General features: G+C 52.0%; 1 long non-coding RNA gene across 1 annotated transcript; it reads left to right on the top strand.

The window, feature by feature from the left end:
• Positions 1-9,570: 9,570 nt before the first annotated feature.
• LOC101909815 (uncharacterized) lies at positions 9,571-17,207 on the top strand. Its single transcript, XR_809612.3, has 2 exons — positions 9,571-15,300; positions 17,049-17,207. It is a non-coding gene; the product is annotated as an uncharacterized lncRNA (long non-coding RNA).
• The last annotated feature ends 3,886 nt before the right edge of the window (positions 17,208-21,093 follow it).

Below are 21,093 nucleotides of genomic sequence, written 5' to 3'. Positions count from 1 at the left end.
GCAGAAATCTTTGATCAACAACAACAAAATATGTACTCACCCTGTTCAAGAAGCTTTCCAAATCACAGCACAAAGGAGGGGCCGATGTTCGCCCACTGCCCACCTGGCATCCCAGCCGCCCTTTCATCCCTTCATCCTGGAGTATTTTTCTCACAGCAGAAAGTACTTAGACCTTCCTCATGGACCTTAAGCCTTCACAAAGTATTTAATGTTTGCCCCCGAGGGCGTGTAGACATGTGTCCATTCGGTACATGGATCCAGGCTGCCCCCAGGAAGATGCAGGGGTGTGCTTATCATCAGAGAAGGTGTTTTTTCCAAGACCAGCAATGTTTAGACAGCAGACAGGTTACCTCTGAAATGGATGCACTTTGACAGATAGTGAGTGCTGGCACCTCCTCAGTGTGGGGACTGCTCTGCCCCCTTAGGAAAACGGTGCTGTGTGCCAGCTACAAATTGGCACTTGCCATCTGCCTCTACAAAGATTAAATCACAAGCTGCCACGACCGCTGACCTTCAGCACCCCTGAAAGGAGTTCAGGCGGGAGATCAGGAATGAGGCACTCTGTGATCTGGGAAAACTTGGCAGAAGAGATCTTCAGATAGTTAAATGTTCTCAGGAGAAGATTTTATGAGCCCCATTCTTGCATCTCCTCATATCTAGAAAAGCACTAAAATCCTTCGCAGTGACATCTGCTCTTCAGACTAGCAATAACCTTCATGAAGTTAGCAGAAACCTTCTGCAAAAATGTGTGAATTTCAACGAATATTCAGGGTTGATTTTCTTTAGGATCGACTGGTTTGATCTTGCTGTCCAATGGACTCTCAAGAGTCTTCTCCAGCACCACAGTTAGAAAGCATTAATTCTTTGGTGCTCAGCCTCCTTTACAGACTCTCACATCCATATATGACTACTAGAAAAACCATAGCTTTGACTTATCTGACCTCATCAGAACCATCTTTCTGGGTGCAAAAAGACCTGGATGTTTTTATTTATCCTTTTCTTCCTTCAGCCTTACCTGGTCTCTCCATAGATAGGATATTGGAACTAAAATGGTGTTCGTCCTGACTTTTAAGATTCCACACATTGATGGCCTGAGTAATCCCGGGAGCTCCTCCATCCTCATCTGATATCCTGTGATTGAAACACTCAGAAATCTGGCTTCAGAAACAAATTCACACTCTAAGTGCTTTGAGAGTTACGTCCACCTTTTCACATGATTCTTTCCTCCTCTTTTCTAAATTGGAATTTAACTTTCTTCCTCTAGGAGGGGACCAAGAAGAAATATCACAGAATGAAATGATAGCTTTGCCAAGTGTATTTAGGACAAGAATTGAATACCAGAACAACAGGTGAAAATGACAGACAGCAGAAAGCGAGAATATTGAGTATCAGAAAATAACAGCATTTAAATGTAATTCTGAACCTGGCTAGGACCTGGTGGGGACACTATCCCCCCATCAGTTTCCGAGGCAAGGCCTTCACTGAGAGGAGGGGTGACCAGAGTGGCTTCTTTGTGGAAGGCAGGTCTCTCCCTTGGAGAATTGCATGGATTACCCCCTAAATGGGTTAAGGAAAAGTCCTGGAGGAAACGTGCTTGCATTTTCTGACCTGCGTGCAGTGAGAGGCCCACCCCCAGTGGCCTGGGCAACAGAAAGGCAGGATGCCCTGGTGGCTAATGCACTAGTCACGCAGCAGCCCACGAGGAGTGCCTGCCCCCTGGCCCAGCGCAGCCTTGGCCTTGGGGCCTTGTGAGGCAGTTTAAGACCCTGGATTAACTTTGGGCCATAGAAGCTGCACACTGACAGGCTTTTATTTTCCCCTTCCAATTGGGCATGAACTCATGTTGGTCTGTCATTAGGCAGGGCTAGGCTGGGCCGGTCTTCCTCAGTGGGAGCTTTGTGTCACATGCTATCACTTGGAGAAGGTCTGCCAGAGAAGAGTCAGAAAGGTTACCCAGCCACTCTGGAGCTGCTCCAGCTCTTTGTTCTCGGCACAGCTCTCTTCTCTTAGCATCTGGAAGACCCTGATGCTGGGAAAGATTGAGGGCAGGAGGAGAAAAGGGACAACAGAGGATGGGATGGTTGCATGGCATCATCGACTCGATGGACACGAGTTTGAGAAAACTCCAAGAGATGGTGAAGGATGGGGAAGCCTGGCATGCTGCAGTCCATGGGGTCACAAAGAGTCGTACGTAACTGAGCGACTAAACAACAATAACAGAGACTTGAAAAACATACAAACAAACTTTCCCTCTGAAACAGTGTAAATTGCTTAGAAACTTCCCTAACCGCAGATTTTATCTGCTCTCATAATCTTCCAGCGAGTCAATAGCTACCAATTATCATGGACAATAATAAGATATCAACTTGCTTCATTATTTTCCCAGAAGTACAGGTTTTATTTCTTCTTCTCTCATTTTCAAAGAAGGAAGAAAAAGAAGAGCAGTGTAGAGACCCAGTGGAGGGGAGAGAACAGTGACAGTCTAGTGACAGATATTCCAGGGGTGAGCCATGTCAGGGGATGTTCACCTAGCACTGACCGCCCATCAGAGGCACCCCCAAACCCCGTGGGACCCTGCATGTAAACCCACCCAGAAAACCACCATTGTCTAAAGTTTGCATCAAGGTTATTTTACTGAATTCAGGAAGATAATAGTTTTTATGGACACATTTAAGGCTGTGTCAGAAGAAAGTAGAGGCAACCAGCTGAAGCAAATTTGAAAAAGTATAAAATATATTTGTAGAGATTGCACTCAGATCTATATGTATCATGTACATATACATTTATATATGTGAGAGAGACAGAGACAGAAAGACAGAGACAGGGCATACTGTGACCATTGCAGAGGCAAAAAAGAGGACTGGATACCAATAAAAAAATTCTAAGTGTAATAAGCTAGATGTGAAATTAAAAGGTTATATGTGAAATACATTAGATGTCCTTTATCCTCTAAGAGTCTAAAGCCTCTAAGAAATGATATTTTCACCCTGTTCATGTAATAATTTGCTTACGATACACTGTGCTTGCCTCATTGACTTTTCAGAGTGTTTGAATGATAACCCTGATTCTAATTCCACAGTCTCTGCTCAGGGCACAGCATGGCCTTGTATTGGTTTATCTAGTACAGTAGCACCAACCCATCCCTGCCCAGACAGAGAAACTGTCCAAACCCTCGGCCATGGGAAGAGGCAGGAGTTGTGCCCACCAGCATCACTCTGGACCACGGTGACGGCCACCGGGTTTTCAGAGGATGCAGCCAGCCAAACGCACCCTGATCTTTAAGAGAAAAGAGGAAAACAGGGTGGAGAGGTTGTTCTTCTCTGGGTTCTGTACCCACTCCTTGGTTCAGAACAGAGAACAAATCAGAAAGGAATGAATGGTGCTGCCCAAGAAACAAAGCAGCGAGTTATGCAAACGCTTCTTAGGGAAGGAATGGATGACACCAGCAATGAATACAAAGGTGATCAGAGACCTGGGCAGGGAGCTCAGTGGGGCACAGAATGTGCAGTGGTGCAGGCAGGAAACGTGAAGGTGCAGAGGGTGGGGGGAGGGGGGAAGCTGGGCTGCTCCCCCGGAACACGGTGCCCCTCCAGCCAGTCCCACAGAGTTAATCGTTGTACAGACTGTGCTCCGTCCAAGCAGAACCTGGAAGTGGAGCCAAGGGAGCTTTCTTCTCCCGTCACGTTGGAGGGCATTGTTGCAGGATGAAGGCGAGAAGCTGGCAGGAGGAATCTTTCCATCCTCCTGGCTGGGGAGTGAACAGGTGGCCCCAAATCTGTCTATGTTGAGGGGTGGGGATGGAGGTGGGTGGGGAGAGGATGAATCTTAAAATATAATGTCCTGAAAATTCAATCCCAACCTCATAAAGGAAGGAGGGGATAAGCTGCAAGGCAATGTTCTCAAAAAATTTCCACCGAAATATCACTAATGTCAGAAGAAACCACACGTGCCTTGAGCTGGAAGGAGGGCCAGGTCCCAAGCCACCGTCACCAAGCAGAAAATGCAGCTGAAGTCTTGGTTTGGGGTTTTAAATCACAGGATGGTTCTGTATGCTGGGTTTGATCTAAAGGTATAGTTTGAAATTATCTGTCAGTTAAATGACTTGACTTGTCCCCTAAAGAATCATGTGGTACTCTGATGCTCCAGGGGGACAGATGGCTGGTCTTGGGACCCTGATGCATCACCTACACCCTCGGCAGATGTGAAGTGAACCCTGGCGGCCACCACACAGGACCCTGTGGTGAACACAGGGCACAGAGGCTGCGGTGGCGGGAGGAGGCCCCGTGGACAGGAGGGGACCCGTCCCCTCTCCCGGAGGATGCCCCTCACTTCCTGACCTTTGCCACATTCTGCTCACCAAAGGCTAGGCAGTCATCTTCAAGTGTTCTGGCCCAAATGTGGGGAAAACTTCCTTTTGGGGATTTCTCTTAGCCTGGCTGAGATGTGTAATGTGATTTTTTCCCCAAAAAACATTTGGAAAAAAAATGAGAGAATAGCAAATAATGTATAAGAAACACAAAAGGCCAAAGGGACTTCCCTGGCAGTCCAGTGGTTAAGAGTCTGAACTTCCACTGCAGGGGACAAGGGTTCAATCCCTGGGCGGGGATCTAAGATCCTGCACTGCACGCCACGCAGTGTGGCCACAACTCCCAGCAAACAAAAGGCCGCTTTCTCACCTCCTCTACGTGCTCTCACCTGAGACAACCACGCCTCATCTCAAAGGCCGGCGAGGCTGGGCAGCCACCTCACCTCCTCACCAGCTCACGTTGCTTTCAAGGACCCCATCTCCTGGACACCCAGGGGAGAAGGACCCCAGGGCTTGGGGCCCTGATGCAACTTAAGACACAAACACATGTTTTTATGTGCCGTGTGTGTGCACTGTGTGTGTTGTGTATGCATGTGTGCAGTGTGTGTGCGCACTGTGTTGTGAGTGTGTGTACTGTGTGATGTATGTGTGTGTACAGTGTGTGGTATGTATGCATGCGTGTACTGTGTGTGTTGTGTCTGCACGTGTGCACTATGTGTGAGTGTGTGTGCACTGTGTGTTGTGTGTGTACTATTATGTTGTGTGTGCGTGTGTGTACTGTGTTGTGTGTTTGTGTACTGTGTGTGTTGTGTGTGCGTGTGTGCGCTGTGTGTGTTACTGTATGTGTTGTGTGTGTGTATGTGTGTGATGTAACACACACACAAATCATGGGACGCAGTGCGGTGAATCCTGTGCTCCAACAGAGCTCAAACCTGTCTTTGCCGCCCACCCCAGAACCGTCCCAGTCGGTAATTCGATCGGAGAGGTCTATTTTTCTTCAGGAGATGGTGAGGACGGAGTGACTGGCAGATTAAATAATCCCAACCCTTAGACGAGATGCCAACTCCTATATCCAATACCTGCCTCAGCCCTGTATTCTATCAAGTGTAAAAGAAGACTGGATCTGCGCACTAAATGTAGCCCTCACAGAATTCTAAGTGCAAAGAGTCAGTGCAGCCTCATCAGAAAAGCAGAACACAGAATAAAAGAACCAAGCTTCCACTGAGAGTATGAAAGAGGCTGAAAATAGTTTGGTGTAATTATTTCACCATAGTCCATACTGAGGTATAGGCAGGTAGACAATATTTATAAAACAAAATTGATGATATGTCTTAGGCTTTCTCTATATCACCAGGAAGAAATTGGCAGAGAGGAAAAAGAATCCACTTAGTTGGAATCATTCATCCTTATTTCCAGACCAGATCTTACAAGTGAATTCAGTCTCTGAAATCTGGGCAAATCGCAGGATTTTGTTTTCACTCTGACCTTTGGAATCTGGCTCATTAAGGCTGGGTCTGTGAGCCCAGTGGACCATCCTCCTACTAAACTGACCTACTAGAAGCCAGCCAGTTCAGCTAGACAACCAGCTACTAATCAGCCAGTGTCTGGTTAATTTTTACTGCTCATGAGTTTCCAGGGTTTTTAACAGCCTGCATGCAGGTGCTGAAAGGAACTTTTGCCTTTCTCTTTGTCCTGCCCAGTGGGGACAGGAAGAACAGCCTTCCGTGGGAAACACAGATGAGATTCAGTGACAGTAAGTAAGCTCCAAGGCTGTGGCCTCCCTGCCAAGCCACTGGCAGAGGGCACAGCCAAGGACTGCCCGCTACACCAGGTACCCCTTCAGTCTCTCTGCTGGGGCTGGAGCAGGACGTGGAGATGTGGGTGGCATTAGTGACATGGTGCCATTAGTGGAGATTGGGGATCATAAGAAGACACCCAAATTCCCCCACAAGTCCTGCCTGTGGTCTCCCAGTGTACAGGAAGGACACTCTGCGGGGTAACCGTGTGTTGAGGATATACTTTGGCTGTCTCCCCTGGCAGGGTCATTGGAGGAAGAGCTCATCACTCAGTAAACAGAGAAGGGAGATGCTTATACTTAATAAGCCATTGCAAATGGAAAAAGCAGGCTCCTACCCAATGAGATTCTCTCTGAAAACAAATGGCTTGGATCCAAACACCACAAAGCCCTTTCAGAATGCCCTCAGTCCCAGTGGCCCCAGGACATAATCCCCCAGCATCTTCTCTTTCACACGGAAGCAGCTTTAACAAGGGAAGAGAGAACGACTGTGTGTGCATGAGTGTGGCACAGTCATGATTTTTTTTTCTTTGTCTTAAGTTGTGGAGCCCCTGATGGGCAGTGAGTGCATCCTTCTCTCTGGGGAGCAGCCGCTCCAACTGAAGGAGAGGGCCAGACACAGTGACACCAGCGCCTGCACATCAGCCTTCCCAAAGGGTGTGCTCAGGCTCCTCCCTCCATAACCCCAGCATCACCACTGAGCTCTGGCCCTGCAGCAAGGGGCAGGGTTGGCCTGGCGGCAGAAGGCAAGTGGTGGTCTCTGCCAACACTGGCTGCTCTGGTTTCTCTCGTCTGTGTCCTGGGCCAGCCCTCCTGTTGGATAAAAGAAACAGTGTGGTTCAGTGGTCAAGGTGGAGCTTGGGCAAGAGCTGGGGCCTCCGACCCCGGCACCACAGTCCTTGCCACTGATTATCATATGCCCACGCTAGATATTTTCACTTAAAATGTGGGCAATTAAAATACTGACCTGTCTCCACAGCCTGTAATGTTAAAAGGAAGTGGAAAGGAGGACGCGGCACTTTCTAAATACACCACAGAAAACTTCTAAATAAGCCTGGCTGAGCACACCAGCGACCAGGGCCGAGCGAGGCAGCGTAAGCAGAGGTTGCCCTGCAGGGAGACAGTTCCCAGCCAGGGGGTCGGGGTGGACCAGCTGCCCTCCTCCCTGTATACTAGCTATTTCTCAGCCCTCTCTCAGGAAAAAGGACTTCAGGGGTTTCCACCAGCCCCAACACATGGCCAGTGTGGGGGACACTGGTGTCTCTTCCAAGTGGAATAAACCAAAGAATCCAGGAAGAAGACAGACACACTTTCTGTCTTCCCTCCTCTCAACTTAAGAGGTGCTGAATCTCTGGTCTCCTTCTGGAAACAAAGAAAAGAATAGGGCTCACTCATACAATGGCCCTTCCATTTTTCCAGCTTGTGATTAGAAAGGGAGGTGATTAGAAATGATTATAAATGGTGTTAGGTCTGTGTGCCCCTCTCTCTTGGGCATTTTCTCCAGATTGTACAACTGGACTCAAAAATGAAAGAGTAGAGATTTGAAATAGTCATCAGGGTGTTTCCACTCTGCTAAAATCCACAGTCAATTTTCCTTATTAGTGTTACTTCATTAGGTTTGTGAGTGTGCACGCATGCTGAGTTGCCTCAGCCCTGTTCAACTCTTTGTGACCTCCATGGCTTATAGCCCGCCAGGCTCCTCTGTCCATGGGATTCTCCAGGCAAGAATAGTGGAGTGGGTTGCCATGCACTCTTCCAGGGTATCTTCCTGACCCAGGGATCAAACCTGCGTGTCCTGAGTCTCCTGCATTGCAGGCAGATTCTTTTCCCTTGAGCCACTGGAGTAGGCACCACAATCAATCATGATTCAGCCTTAACAAGAATGAGTTCTGACACAAGATACACCAGGAACATTAAGTGAAATAAACCAGTCACAAAAGGACAAATACTGTATGCTTCCATGTATATGAGGGACTCAAAAGTCATCAAATTAATGGAGACAGAAAGTAAAGGTGGGTGCCGGAGGCTGGGGGAGGGACTTCGTGTTTAATGGGGACAGAGTTTCAGTTTCGGACAATGACAGTGTCCTGTGAGTGGTGGTGGTGCTTGTACAACAGTAGGAATGTCTTTAATGCCACTAAACCGCACACTTGAAAATGGTGAAGACCGAGAATTGCATGTGTCTTTTACCAGAATAAAAACTGTCCATCTGACGTCATTGTCTACTCTCACTACATTCTTGGGGGGTGGGGTGGGGGGGAACAGGCATTCCAGTCCCCAGGAAGGGTGGGAGAGGCCTCTCAGTCCTTCACCATCTCTGCTTTTCCTGGGGTCTACATTCCAGCCCCTCTGGTCTCATCACCAGGGCCAAGCCAGGGGTCTCACTCAGGCTGCCCATCCCCCTTCCCGCCTCTGGCCCTTTGCTTCAAGGTATGGAGACAGGTCACCCACACTGGAAACGTCCGGGCAGATGGCAGCTAAGGGGTCTGAGGAGAGGGCGGTTTGGGCCTTGACAGCCACCCCTGCTCCCTTCCTGTCCTCCCTTCGAAGCTGTTCAGGGACGCCAGCCCCTCTGCCAACTTTGAGACTCTACGGAAATCCCCTGAGCGGACAGGAGCAGCACGGCCACCACGTGTACCGCCCACAATCGCGGGCCTCCAAGGTGGCCTGGAACGTTCAGGAGGGGCCGAACCTTCGCAAGCTCCAGCCGACCTTCTGGGGTGCTGGCTCTCTCTCCTCTGTCGCTCCCTGTGCCCGGCTTCCCGCGCCCTCTCCAAAGGCCCATGCAGGACTCCCCACTTGTTAAGTCTTCTCCAAACAGCAGCTCCCGAAAAGCAGCCGCCTGAAGCTCCCCAGAGGCCCTGCAAGACCAAATCGCCCTCCATGACGCATTTTTGTTTTGTAGCCGTTATCCTCTCCCATAGCCCTTCCCCCATCCCTCTGGAAGCTTCTTCGGCTGCAGACCTCTTCATTATGTGGCTGTTTCTTTCCGGAACCTGGTGCTCCCTCCGGGGACTCCTTGGTACTTTCCATCGCTGGCCAAAAGGAGAATGAGAACGCGCGAAGGGCACCAGGGCCCTATAAGGCAGGTGCGAGACGATCCTCCGCCTCCTGTGGCCTGGGGCGCACAGAAGGGAGGACAAGGCGCAGGGGACGGTCCCGAGATCGCAGACGGCCGCTGCACCCCCCGGCCCCCGATCCCGGAAAGTGGGCTTCGGGGGGGCTCCGGATTGCCGAGCCAGTGTGCGGTGCGCGCGCCGGAGGTGGCGTCCGGCCGGCACGGGAGGAGGCGGGGAGCGCCCGCCCGGGGCCGCGCGGCCAGTCTCCACCTCCGTTCGGCCTCAGCTGCGGCTGCTCCCGTTAGATGGCGCTCGAGGCTTTCCGACCGCTTAGCGAAGGTGCGCGGGGCCGGGCACACAAAGCCCCGTGGGCCGGGGGCGAACGCAGCCTGCCGGCGAGGGCGCGCGAGGCCGGGCCCCCGCGGCCGCACGCAGGGCCCTGAGCGCGAGAGGGGCGCTCCCGCAGGGACCTCGGCGCGCCGGCCTCAGCGTCCACCTCTTCGACCCTCCGCCCACTCGGGCTCGGCCCCGGGGTCCGGCTGCATTCCCGGGAGAGAAGCCGCGAGGCTGGCGGGGGCTTCGGGGCGCGGGGCGCGCGAGTGGGACCTGAGGCCCAGACACTAGCCCCCAAATCGCCCCAGCCCGCTGCTCCTGGACAGGCCGGCCGGCTCTCCGTGAGTCCGGCCTCTGCTTCGCGGGGCAGCAAGCAGGCAGGTGCGGGGTTGGTTGTTGTTGGAACCGTCCGCTGAAATTGTGGTTCGAGAAGAGGTTTAATAACGTCCACTGAAATTGTGGTTCGAGAAGAGGTTTAATAAACTTCGTGCGTGCGCATCTCCAACAGCGCCGGGCAAACTTTCTTACTGCCCCCGGTGCCGGTGGATCCCGGGGAGGAAGCTCCAACAGCCTCCTTAAAAAAAAAAAAAAAGAAAAGAGAAAGAAAGCAAGCCCCGGGGACTGGCGCGTGAGATGTTTCGGTCAATGTCTAAGTAACTGTAGGGGGGATTACGGAGCAAGCTTTCTTTCCGCCAAGTTCAGCTCTCCTACCACCCCCTCCAAGAAAAGTGACTCGCTCGCGCTCTCCTGTCCCCTAGGCCCCTCCTCGTGTCTCCTGAGCGAGCCCCGCCGTGGAGAGGGGTGCATTTCTCGGAGTCGGAACGCGCAGCACCGAGACCTCCTTTGTGCCTGCCCTTGGCTGTGAACTTTCCCGCGCGGCGGGTTCTCCTTTAAGAAAATAGCGATCTCCATGAATATTTAATGCAGCGCGAGGGCCGTCCGGGCGGAGGGGAGCCCCGCGCCCAGGTCCCCACGGCCGCGACGCGGACCGGGGGGCCAGGGGCGCGAGCCCAGCCGGGGCGCGCGGCCCGGCGGGTTCATTTCCATAAGAAAGCCGGCGGCGCGGTCGGAGAGAGGATCTGGCCCCCGGTCGCCCTCCCCTGGGGACCCGGTTTTCTGCTAGAAGCGGGCTCGGGAGCTCAGAGTCCCAAGTGTGCGCTTTGGTCTTTGATGCTATCGACAAAGTGTGGTTTCAGATGTTGCCCCGGCTGAGGCCGGTTTCCTGTCTGTGTGTGGAGTGGATGGAAGGACCGCGCCGGGTGAGTCCAAAGCGGGGAGCGGGCTGCAGGCCCGCGGACGGAGGTGGGGGCGGTGCCTGGCGGAGGAAGTTCTCCGGCCGCAGGGTTCTGAGAAGGGGACCAGGTGGAGACCGAGACCCCCCGCACAAAAGAGCGTTTTGGGGGTGGTGGTGGAGGGGGAGGTGATGAGGGACGAGGGGTCGCTAAGCACCGCGCCCAGGCGGCCGCTGGTGGGAAGGACTGGCGCGCCTCGCCGCCGGGTCCCTCTGCAAAGACCCAGGCAACTTCGCCTCGCCGCCGCTGACCCTCTTCCTGCGAAGGAATAAAGTGAACTTGCTTAGATCCTCGATTTTGCTGGCGGTTCAGTTGTTTCTGCTTTGGTATTGAGTTTGTTTCTGCCTTTTAGTATTAGCAGCCAAGTGTCCTCAATTCTCAAGTGTGTGTGTATATTTATATATTCTGTAGTGTGAGTGTATGAAACCCCCTAGGTACTTTATGATATATACGTATATAATACACATATATATATGTGTATATGTGTGTGTTCTATAGTGTGTGTGTATATATGTATTCTTTTGTGTGTATATATATTCTACAGTGTGTATATATATTCTATTGTGTGTATGTGTATTTTATTGTGTATATATATTCTACAGTGTGTGTATATGTATATTCTATAGTGTGTGTGTGTGTGTATAAAACACACACATAAATATATATATGAAATCTCCTAGGTACTTGATGATCTCATCTGGATAAATTAAAACCCAGATCTGTAATGTTTATTCTTAGTTTACAAAAGGCAGGGAAAAAATGTGTGAGACACATGTCTGCAAATATATCACAAGTACTTTCCTTCTGCTTGAAAAAGTTGCTGCAAGTGTCTTCTCCTTCGCTGATCCTGGACCTCTTCTACTTCTGGGGGAAACTAAATCTGGTCACCAATAAAGCACCCATCCGATCAAGCAATTAAATACCAATTATGACTACTAATGACTGTATACTAATGACTGGAGTTGAGGACTCCAAACCCAGCTCCAGGTAATCAAGCCGTTTCAAAATTCTGCTACCTCAGATCTTTACAGCACGCCACCCCAGTAAAGGAGGTAAGAAGACAGATGATGTTCTCAAAGAGTTCTCCAGGAGGTAGACATGGTCGAATTTATTTCTTTCTGTAAAGCCGATGTTTACTCCTGGTAGATAACGGAGTCTTCATTTCTGGCCGAATGAAGTGATGCAAAGTGTAATTGATGGTGGTGTTTATTTGGTGAGGATGCAGAATTGGGGGGCAGGCTAGGAGGGGAGGGTGCGTTCTCTCTCCAGTTACTCTAGTAAATGCTGAGAGCCCTGGACAGTTTTAAGAAACAAGTGTTTTAAATCTTTACCTGGGGTCATGGATATCAAGATGGCTGGGAGTTGAAGAAATGAGGGATGGTGAACTCAGAGGGCAAAGGAGAAATAAGGAACTTGGTCCAGGTTTCAATTTTTCTTTTTGCTCATGGGTTCGCATGGTTTTAGCCTGAGTGACTGTTCAAAAGAAAAGTTGAGTGAAACTCATCTGTTTGGTGAAAAAGCTACTGGGACTGAGGATGGTTCACGAACCTCCTTGCCTCTTTAAGGACACCCTCTTCTTATCCCAAATGGAAATCCATGCTTAGTTCTGGTATGGGAGGGTGCGGCATGGATGGAGGGAGGGAGGGAATGTATTGCTGTTGGGAATCCATAGTGAGAGGACAGGGCAGCTGGCAGGGGCCCTGAGCAGCCACCATGAGGCAGGCAGGCTCAGCCAGGGGGCAGTTGGAAGTGTCCCTCCCCTCTGCTCCTTGCCAGGAGTTCAGCCCTTTGAGCCTGCCTGTTGGGGACTCTGGGAGAGTTGGGGCAGTGAATGTGTTAAGGACATCTCCCCAGCTCCTTGCTGGCTCCCGGCGAAAGCCAAAGCAGCAGCATACACCTGGTTCTGATGTCTTTACCAGGCTGTTATAATGCCCAGGCTGCACGCGGAAACCTGAGCTGCTTTTGACCAGCAAACTCCTCGGCTAAGGAGCATAAATGTGGGGATGGTTTCAGAGTGCCTGGCTGCCCCTGCTCTCCCTGTGAAGCACATGACTCCACCCCATTCTATTCTGTTAGAGTTAATTGCCCTGCAGTGAGGATATCTCACACCTCAGCCCAGGAATACAGCAGAGAAAGGATCCCCCACAGGTAACTGGATGGTGCAGGGTCAGCTTGGACAACTGATGGGTCCCCAAACCACATCTGAATGAAATGGGCCTGTGGCATGCCTCGCTGGTGGCTCTTTTTGCCCAGCTCAGGCTGTCAGCCGCCCCTGTGGTTCCAAGTAGAGCTGCAACCACCCCTGGGAGTGGGCAGCTGATCCCAGAGGTAGATCTTAACAGGACAGCTCCACAGTCAACAACTTATTTCCTGCTGACTCTGAGACTCCCAGGGAAGAGGGGGCTAGAGGCTGGCATACAGCTCCCAGAATCCAGGCAGTGTGGGCCCTGCCTACCACAGGGCCTGGCAGCGGGGTAGCGAGCAGGCCAGGGCTGGGGAACATGGCTCAGGAAATCTCCTGTTCCCTTTGCTGGGGTCGGCTGCACACAAGTCCGAAACAGCAAATATCTGTGAAGAGGGGTGTGAGTGGAGGCTGGTGCTGGCCCTGTGTCCTGCCAGGGTCCCAGGGCTCCATGCTGGAGGAAAGCTCCCCCAAAGGTGGCCTGGGCAGATTCCAGAGGCCATTTGGTCCTCCCTCCACCCCACCACTCCCACCTTACCTCACAGAAGGCCGGCATCATCTAGGTCTGAGAGAACTTGCTTTCCCAGGAAACCTGGTGGTAGGGGATTCTGGTGAGAATTGGAGGCAAGTGTTTTCACTTTACTGACAAATTGTTTGAAAAGTGACATAGAAAGAGGATAGCAAACACGTTACTCACATAGGGCTCCTTTGGTGTCAGAAAACTGCCCCCCTGCATAAGCCTCCACTAAATGGAGGTTAGCAGAGGGAAGGAGTTTGCTCTGTCTCCTCCACCCAAGTCAGTACAATTGAATTTTGTTCTTGAAAACAGTGCTGGAAACTTTCCCCAGCCAGACCCACCTAAGTTTCATCAAGGTTTCTTGTCAGCCACTCTAACCCACTCCCATCTCCTTTTCCTTTCTTGTTTGTGGCTGAAAGTTGCATTCGAGGAGGGTTTATACAATGTTGTTCATGTCAGCAAGCCTCCCCTTCCTCTCCTCTCTCACCCATCCCCCTGGATGGAATCGAAGCTGGAAACCACACACACACAGAAAAGATTCTCTGTAAAATTTTCTGCTATTCTTCCCGACTAGAGGAGTTGACAAGACTAGACACATTAAGTTGCAGAAAATACAGTGGACTGATCAGCCAAAATGCATCTCATTTGCACTTGTATGTAGCCAGGGGTAGGAGCCAGTGTCACTCACTGCCTCCAGCCCTCTCGCCATGCTGGGCTGACTGGCTGGAATTTCCGAGCGGGCCCCACTGCAGGGGCCGTTCGTGGGGTCGCAGCCCCAGCCCAGCCTAGGCCAGCGGGAGGAGGTGAGGGTGGTTTGAGGCATCTGGAGGCCTAGCCTGAGGGCTGCAGCCAACTTTGGCAGATCCTCTGCTCTGGGCGGTTGGGGGCTGGGAGACCTGGAAAGGTGGGTGCTGGCCACTGGGTGCTCAGGTCGGCAACCATTCCCAGTAAAGAGATGGCCACTGGCCACTTATCCACATATTACATCGCCTCCCACCTCTGTCCCAAGGTTCTGCCTTCATCACCCACTTTGTGCTCATCCACCTACGGGTGGAGGGACAGCTCTGTGCGTGCCAGGTTCTTCCACCTGTTTCTGTGTCCTGAACTGGGACCCTGAGCTTTTTCTGTCTTCCTGCCTGTCTCATTCTCAGCCCCTCCACCACCCCCCACCGAGTTCCCAGGGAAGCCAGTGGGGACAGTTAGGGTGAAGTCACAGAACTCTGAGGTATTCCCACTCTCCAGCCAGCCACCCACCCACTTTCCAGTGCTGCCTTGAACTGTTCCAGATCCTGGGGCTAGGGCACAACGTTGGCAACCCGTGTGTTCTGCCACCCCCACCACCAGCAGCTGGAGGCCCAGGCTGCGCTGGGGTGCAGGGTCACCGCCAGGGCTCCGCACGGCCAGGCTCAGGCCTCAGGAAAGGCAACCTGCCCCAAGAGCGTGTCCTGAAGGCGTCCTTTCCACAGTGTCCCGCTGGCTTCCCTTGCAAGGCCCTGGTCACTCAACCCCCAGAGCTCCCTGCTCCAGTGCTCATCTGGCCAGGCAGGGAGGCGTGCTGGGCCTAGCCACCTGGCATCCAGGCACCCCTGGGCCCCACCACAGCCCATCGCCTTCTCAGACAACCAGGTGCTTGCTCAACAAGACCAGCGCTCGCCCACCCGCCCGGGGACCAGCCTGCGGCGGCCTGCAGGAGCACGAGGCCGAGGTGGAGAATCCGTGCAGCGGGCCCCGCGCCATGTACAGCCCCGGCACGTCCACAGAGCCCCAGGAACCATCAAGGGACTCCCGTCTCAGCAGCTGGGGACACGCCTGTAAGGTGTGCAATCCTTTGGAGATCCCTGGTGCTACTTTGGCACGAATCCTTTGTTACAGCTTCGGCAGCCTGCTTGCCTGTCAGCAGTTCCCGCTCCTGGGCCCCTCCACCACCCCCTGTTCCCTCCTGCAGAGAGGGCTGGGTGCAGGGATGCTGCCCGGACCAACTGTCCTGCTCCACAGCCCCTCCTGCCAAGTGCTTGTCCCTCGGTTACATCTCCCCTTGGTGCTTGGGGCAAATGAGCACGGTTTGCACCACCTTCGCCTTTGTGGCGAGGTTCTCCCAGAAAAACAGGCTTTCTGAATGTGACCTTGGGCGGCAGCAGGCAACTTCCCGCTGCTGGTGAGAGAGCTGCTCTCCTGCCCCAGGCCAAGGTGATTGGGTGCACGCCTCAGGGCCATGGGCAGGGGGTAACCTGCTCTCCCACAGTCAGGATTTGAGGATCCTGACGAAAAGGGCAGGGTAAGGATAACACAGCTGGGACCTAACTTGGCTCCTAAGGGCTCCAGGGCCACCAGGGCCTGGTGTTCCTAGGTAGGAAGGTTCTCCTCCAGCCCCCAGATTAGGCACAAGTTCTCTTTAGCCTGAATACAGCTAGAGGCAGGGTGTTTAAAGGATGCTCCAGCACAGGCACAGAGGACGTGCAAGCTATGACTGTTTCCATGCACATGGGCTTGCACGCATCGTCGTACGAGGCCACACTTTTCCCATCTCTCAGAGTTTTTCCATTTAATCTGTCTTAATTCCTTTTTCTTTTTTTTCTGCCTACACATAGTCACCTGGGTGAGGGCCTATCCGCACAGAAAGTTCTGTGCATTATGTGACACACGTACCCAGGGATCCCTTTGGTTACCAATTTGCTCCAGTAAGCCAGCAATTGGCTTTCTGGCTGGGAGGAGGGGGATGCGAATAGAGGTGGAGGCTTCGTTCCCTGGGGGGCTTCCCCCGCCTCCTTGAAGCCCCAGTTCAGGCCTAGAAACAAGAGTAGGTAACTGATCCATCTTTGGTCTCTCTCTTCATGTCCACCCACCTCGCCTACAGACCTGCAGGCCTTCCTTTTTGATAACCAGAGGACAGCTTATGAATTCAGGTACACAGGTAGGGAGCGCTGAGCTGTGAGGCACTCCCCACCACTGAAAATCAAAACTCCCTCTTTAGGTGTGGGCTGCAGGCTTGAGCCTAGAGTCTCCACCACCTCCTCTCCCCTCCCTGGACCTCAGGCTATTTGCTTAGCCTCCCTTTCTTGTTAAAATAGTTCCTGGAAGAGCTAAAGATGTCAGGTTCGAAGCATTTTAAAGCCCTGTTGGGAAAAAATCTTGTAGGGGTATAAAACACAATCAGCAGGATAGCCTGAGCAAGTTTGAAAGATTTTTTTCCCCAAATGTTAATAAAAAATTGTTTCTAGGTGTTGTTTTGTTCACGGATTGTTGTAACCTATACAGTCTCAAGCCCAAGCTAATAAGATGTTTGTTTTCATATTGTTAGTTTCTGAGTGATACTGTACTTTCTAGCTAGACCTAATTTATTTTTCATTTTAAACTCTGACGGAGAGTTTTCAACCTTGGAAACATGAGTGAAGAATAGACTCTCTCCCTCCGAGATTGTCACAGGGGCAGAGTGGAAGGACCCCTTCATACCTCCAGGTTGCCCTGCTTGAACCTGGGTGGACTGAGGGTGGCAGGTTTGCGCACCTTATATTTCAGTGCTCGCGCAAGGGAAGCTCTCTGAAACGAGTATCTCTTCTATTTCAGTGTGCAGTGTTCCAGTCAACTAAATGGACTTGCCTTCAGCCAGGAGGGAGCCAGTTCTGCAGGACAGAACTAATATTGGGTCTCCCAGGAAGCTCTTCATCAAAACAGCCCTTGTCCTTTTGTTTTTGTTTCTGAATTAAAAAGATGCCTTTGCCTTCCTCTCCGTATTCACCCCCTGATTTTGTAGCCACAATGAAAAGTGGAAATCAGTTCTGTTCTTTATATCCTCTGTTGTCGTCTCATTTTGGGGGCCTCAGGAAGCTCCAAACCCACCTCGGTGTGTCCTGTGCTTCTGATCTTTACTCACTACTCCCTGGGTCACCCGGAGACTCACACTTGGTTCTTCCTCCCCTTGGGTATCACCTCTCTCCTAAAGGATGCTCCTCTCCCAGTTCGCTGGGGAAGGAGCTCTCTTAGAGAAAGCATCCCCAGTTAATGAAGACCAGGGATAAGAAAACAGAACCAGCACCAGCCACAGGTATGACTGGACAGGAAGGGTCGAGGGCAGCAGGCACATTGCCACAGACATTTCTAAAACTCTGGCAACTAAGTGAGGTTTACAGTCAGATTTTGCTCAAGTTATTTAAAGTTTAGTTTTGTTCACAAGCACACGCGTGCACACACACCCCAACTAGGGTTAAATTACCAGTACAGTTTCACTGGGCAACTCTGGTGACAGCAACCACTGCCAACAAACTTAATTTTCTGAAGAGTAGAAACACATACACACAAAGGCCTCTCCATGTCTTTTAAATGATATTTTATACTATTTAACATCTCCACAGACAGGAATTGGCCCAGACACTACTGCTTCTTTTCTTAGGAACAGGTAAACTAACCATTCTTCCTCCCCTCCCCCAGACCCAGATATTTTTAAAAGCTAAAATTTCTCTTTCCAAAGGCAGGAGAAGGAACAAATTCCATTAATGAATTACGTACCAGGAATGTGGCTTGTCCAGGGCAATTATATTTGTAAATAAATGGCTTCCTGTTTATTATGTACGTTTTCCTGAGGACTCTGATGCCTCTGGGCACTTAATATAGCAAATATTCAACTTTTGGTTTAATTTCCACTTTAAAAAAATATTCATTAGAAAGAAATCGGGTTAAATTGAGGCAGCTGTGATCCTGCAGGGTCCAGGCTGACCAAGGAAAAGTGATCTCTCAGTTCTCACTTTCGCTAAAGTGCGATGGGGAGGGGGATAGCTCCCTGGGAATGCTGCTGGAATTAATAAGGGGAGTTTCACTTTTGCCCACCCCGCTTCCCGGCCGCCCCCCATCTTTTCAGAGCCGACCACTGCCTCCTGCGGCAGCTTCAGAGGCGAAGGCGGCGCGATCCTCCTGGCTGGCGGCCTGGACACCCATCCGCCGCTCAGCATCCCCTGCTTCCCGGCATCGCGCTCGCCCACCGCCCGTTTTGGGTCGCCGCCCTGGCCCGGGACCCTGCGCCCCTGGAGGGGACCGCGACGCGGCTGACCCCAGCCTTCGTGGAGCGCCCGCCTTCCCCACTCCCGGCCAGGCGGCCCAAACTCTACCAACCGCCGGCCTCCCGCCGAGCATCCTGCGCCCCGGGACCGCCCCGCTGACCTCAGCTCCCCCTCCTTCCTCGGACTGTAGCCCGGGGCTGGACCCTGTGCATCCCCTCCTTTCGAGACACCTTTCGGGAAGGGACATGCCGTGCCTACGATGGAAACCCCAGGCCCTGGTCTCTGGCGCAGGCCCAGTCCTTGGAGACCCGGGGTCCAGCTGCGTCTTTACTTTTCCTCCAGGGCCCTTGGGCGCGGGGACTGGAGAGGGTCGGTCAGCAGGCCCTGCGCTCAGCCCTCTCAGCTCCACCGTCACCGAATTCTGGGCAGAAGAGGCCGGGCCCAGAAGGAAAAATCTGCAAACTTGTAGGACAGGGATTCAGACCTTCCTTTCCATCCTGTGCTTTCCCAGACGTGGTGTCCAGGCCCCCGGAGCCTGAGCCACGTTGAGCTCCGAAGCCCCCCAGCCCTCCCAGGAAACTTCCACAAGTTTCTATCTCTCTTGGTCCTCAAGTTCTCAGGTTTTCTCCAGCTACTGGTTTTGTCGATTGCTCAGCCAACTGTCCTTCGTCTCAAGGGCTCCCGAGGCCCGAGTTGCTCCAGAATTATGATATTAATTGTTATTATCTGGCTGGGGACGGAGCGCAGCATCAAAGGATGGGGCTAGGGAGAGAGCAGAAATGTTGATGAAGTGGGATATTTCGACCTGTTTCCAAAAGTTTCAGATGACAATGATCAGTAACCCCAACAGACAACTCCATTAAAAAAAAAAAAAGAATTTACTACTGCTCTTGAAAAGCCGTTATTTTTTACATCGCTTTTAGGAAGATAGATGAACAAAACATAGCGTTTCAAGCCATTTTGATCTGTAATTAAATGGCAGGATCGGTTTGTATTCTCCTACGGCTTTTACAGAAGTTGCAGTGATCCAAAGTCGGGCTGCTGTGTCAGAGTGGCATTTTTATTAATGAGAATACAAAAAGCTTGCATATTCTTAGCCCTGCTTGAATTTAGTTGCTAAGCAACCGGTGTATGGTAATTCATCCGCGAAATTTAAATCTTTGAGAAAGGATCGTGCGTTTTGCTGAATGGTCGCCACGAGGAAAACAGCTTGTGGGACTGTCCGCAGCTGTTACGGCCGGACCGCCGGGCAGAGCCGGGCCGGGCAAGGTCGGGCCACCCCCGGCCCCACGAGCGCCCCCGCCCCACCAGGGCGCCGGGCCCCTGCGCTGCGTTCCCTGGGGACGCTGGGCGTCTGAAGCCCGCGGCCTTGTGCCGGGCATCACCCTCCTGCGCTCCTCGGAGCCCCACCTCCACCTGAGGCCGGTCCTAGATCCCAGGGTGGAGAGGCCGGGTCGCCGCCACGCAGCCCCCTCCCCGCGTCCCCTCCCCGAGGCCGGCGGCCTGTGCACACCCGGCCGCCGCGAGGCTGCCAGTTGCCCTCTTCCCAGACCCCTCTGAGGTCACTTCCAGAAGGACTCTTCCTCGAGGAAGCCCCGACTCAGAAAGAGGGCTGGAGGCCCGGAGCCCTCCAGAAGGCCAGGCGGCCGCCGCCGGCCGGCAGTGACATCACTGGTTCCTGCTCGCAACGCTCGCGCCCACATTTTAGGAGACAGGAACAAACACGGATGTGAAATCAAGAATGAAAGAGAGAGTAATCTAATTAATAGGCCATGAGCCAGGCTAACAAAATCAAAGAATCTTATTACACAAGTAGCCCTCTCGCTATCTCCGCCGCCCCCGCCCCCACCGTCTCTTCCAGCCTCCGCACTGCTTCCTCTCCTAGTCTGGAAAGTTCTGGAGGCAAACCCTGAGCCCCTCGATCTCCTTGGAACAGCCGCTGTGAGCAACTGAGATGACCAAGCCACCGAGAGAACCTGGACAGCTGGAGGGATGCCCCCCACACTTCCTACAAGTATCACTCTCATAACAGCAACAACAACGACGATTACAACCGCCATCACCATCACCACACCTGTACTGAGATTTCTGCTGTCAGGAACAGGACTAGGAGAGAGTCTGCACTCAGAAACACATTAAGAGGATCTATTTACCAAACAAAACACAGAACAAAATTACTTTTTCTGTATCACCTTGCTTCTGATCACAGAGAAATTCAAACTTTCAACTTTCCTTCAGTGTCCTTCGCCACCACAGGCGTCTGAGCACAGCCAGGTACTAGGTTTTACCACTGATACATAGCATCTGTTCTAGTAGGTCCAGGCAGCCACGTGCAATTCATGAAAGAACTGGATTCTCTCATTTCTATCCTTCTGCCTTGAAAAAAACCAGGTCCACCTCCTAAATAATTAATTTCAAGTCTGCATCCAGTGCCAATACTTGTTGCATGCATTTTAGAGTTTGATTAATTACCCTGGAACTTGGGCAAACTAAACTCCATGTGGAGAGAATGTTTCTTCCTTCAATTTAGTTCTGAAAGCTACAAGTTATTGATGGATCTCACTCTATTTACATACAAATTGGTGCAAATATGCCCATTTCTTAAAATGCATTTTTGT

The sequence above is a fragment of the Bos taurus genome, chromosome 11, assembly GCF_002263795.3.
Source record: "Bos taurus isolate L1 Dominette 01449 registration number 42190680 breed Hereford chromosome 11, ARS-UCD2.0, whole genome shotgun sequence".
Classification (NCBI taxonomy): Eukaryota; Metazoa; Chordata; class Mammalia; order Artiodactyla; family Bovidae; genus Bos; species Bos taurus.
Note: the sequence above shows the minus strand (reverse complement) of the source record. Positions and strands in the feature narration are given on the sequence as shown.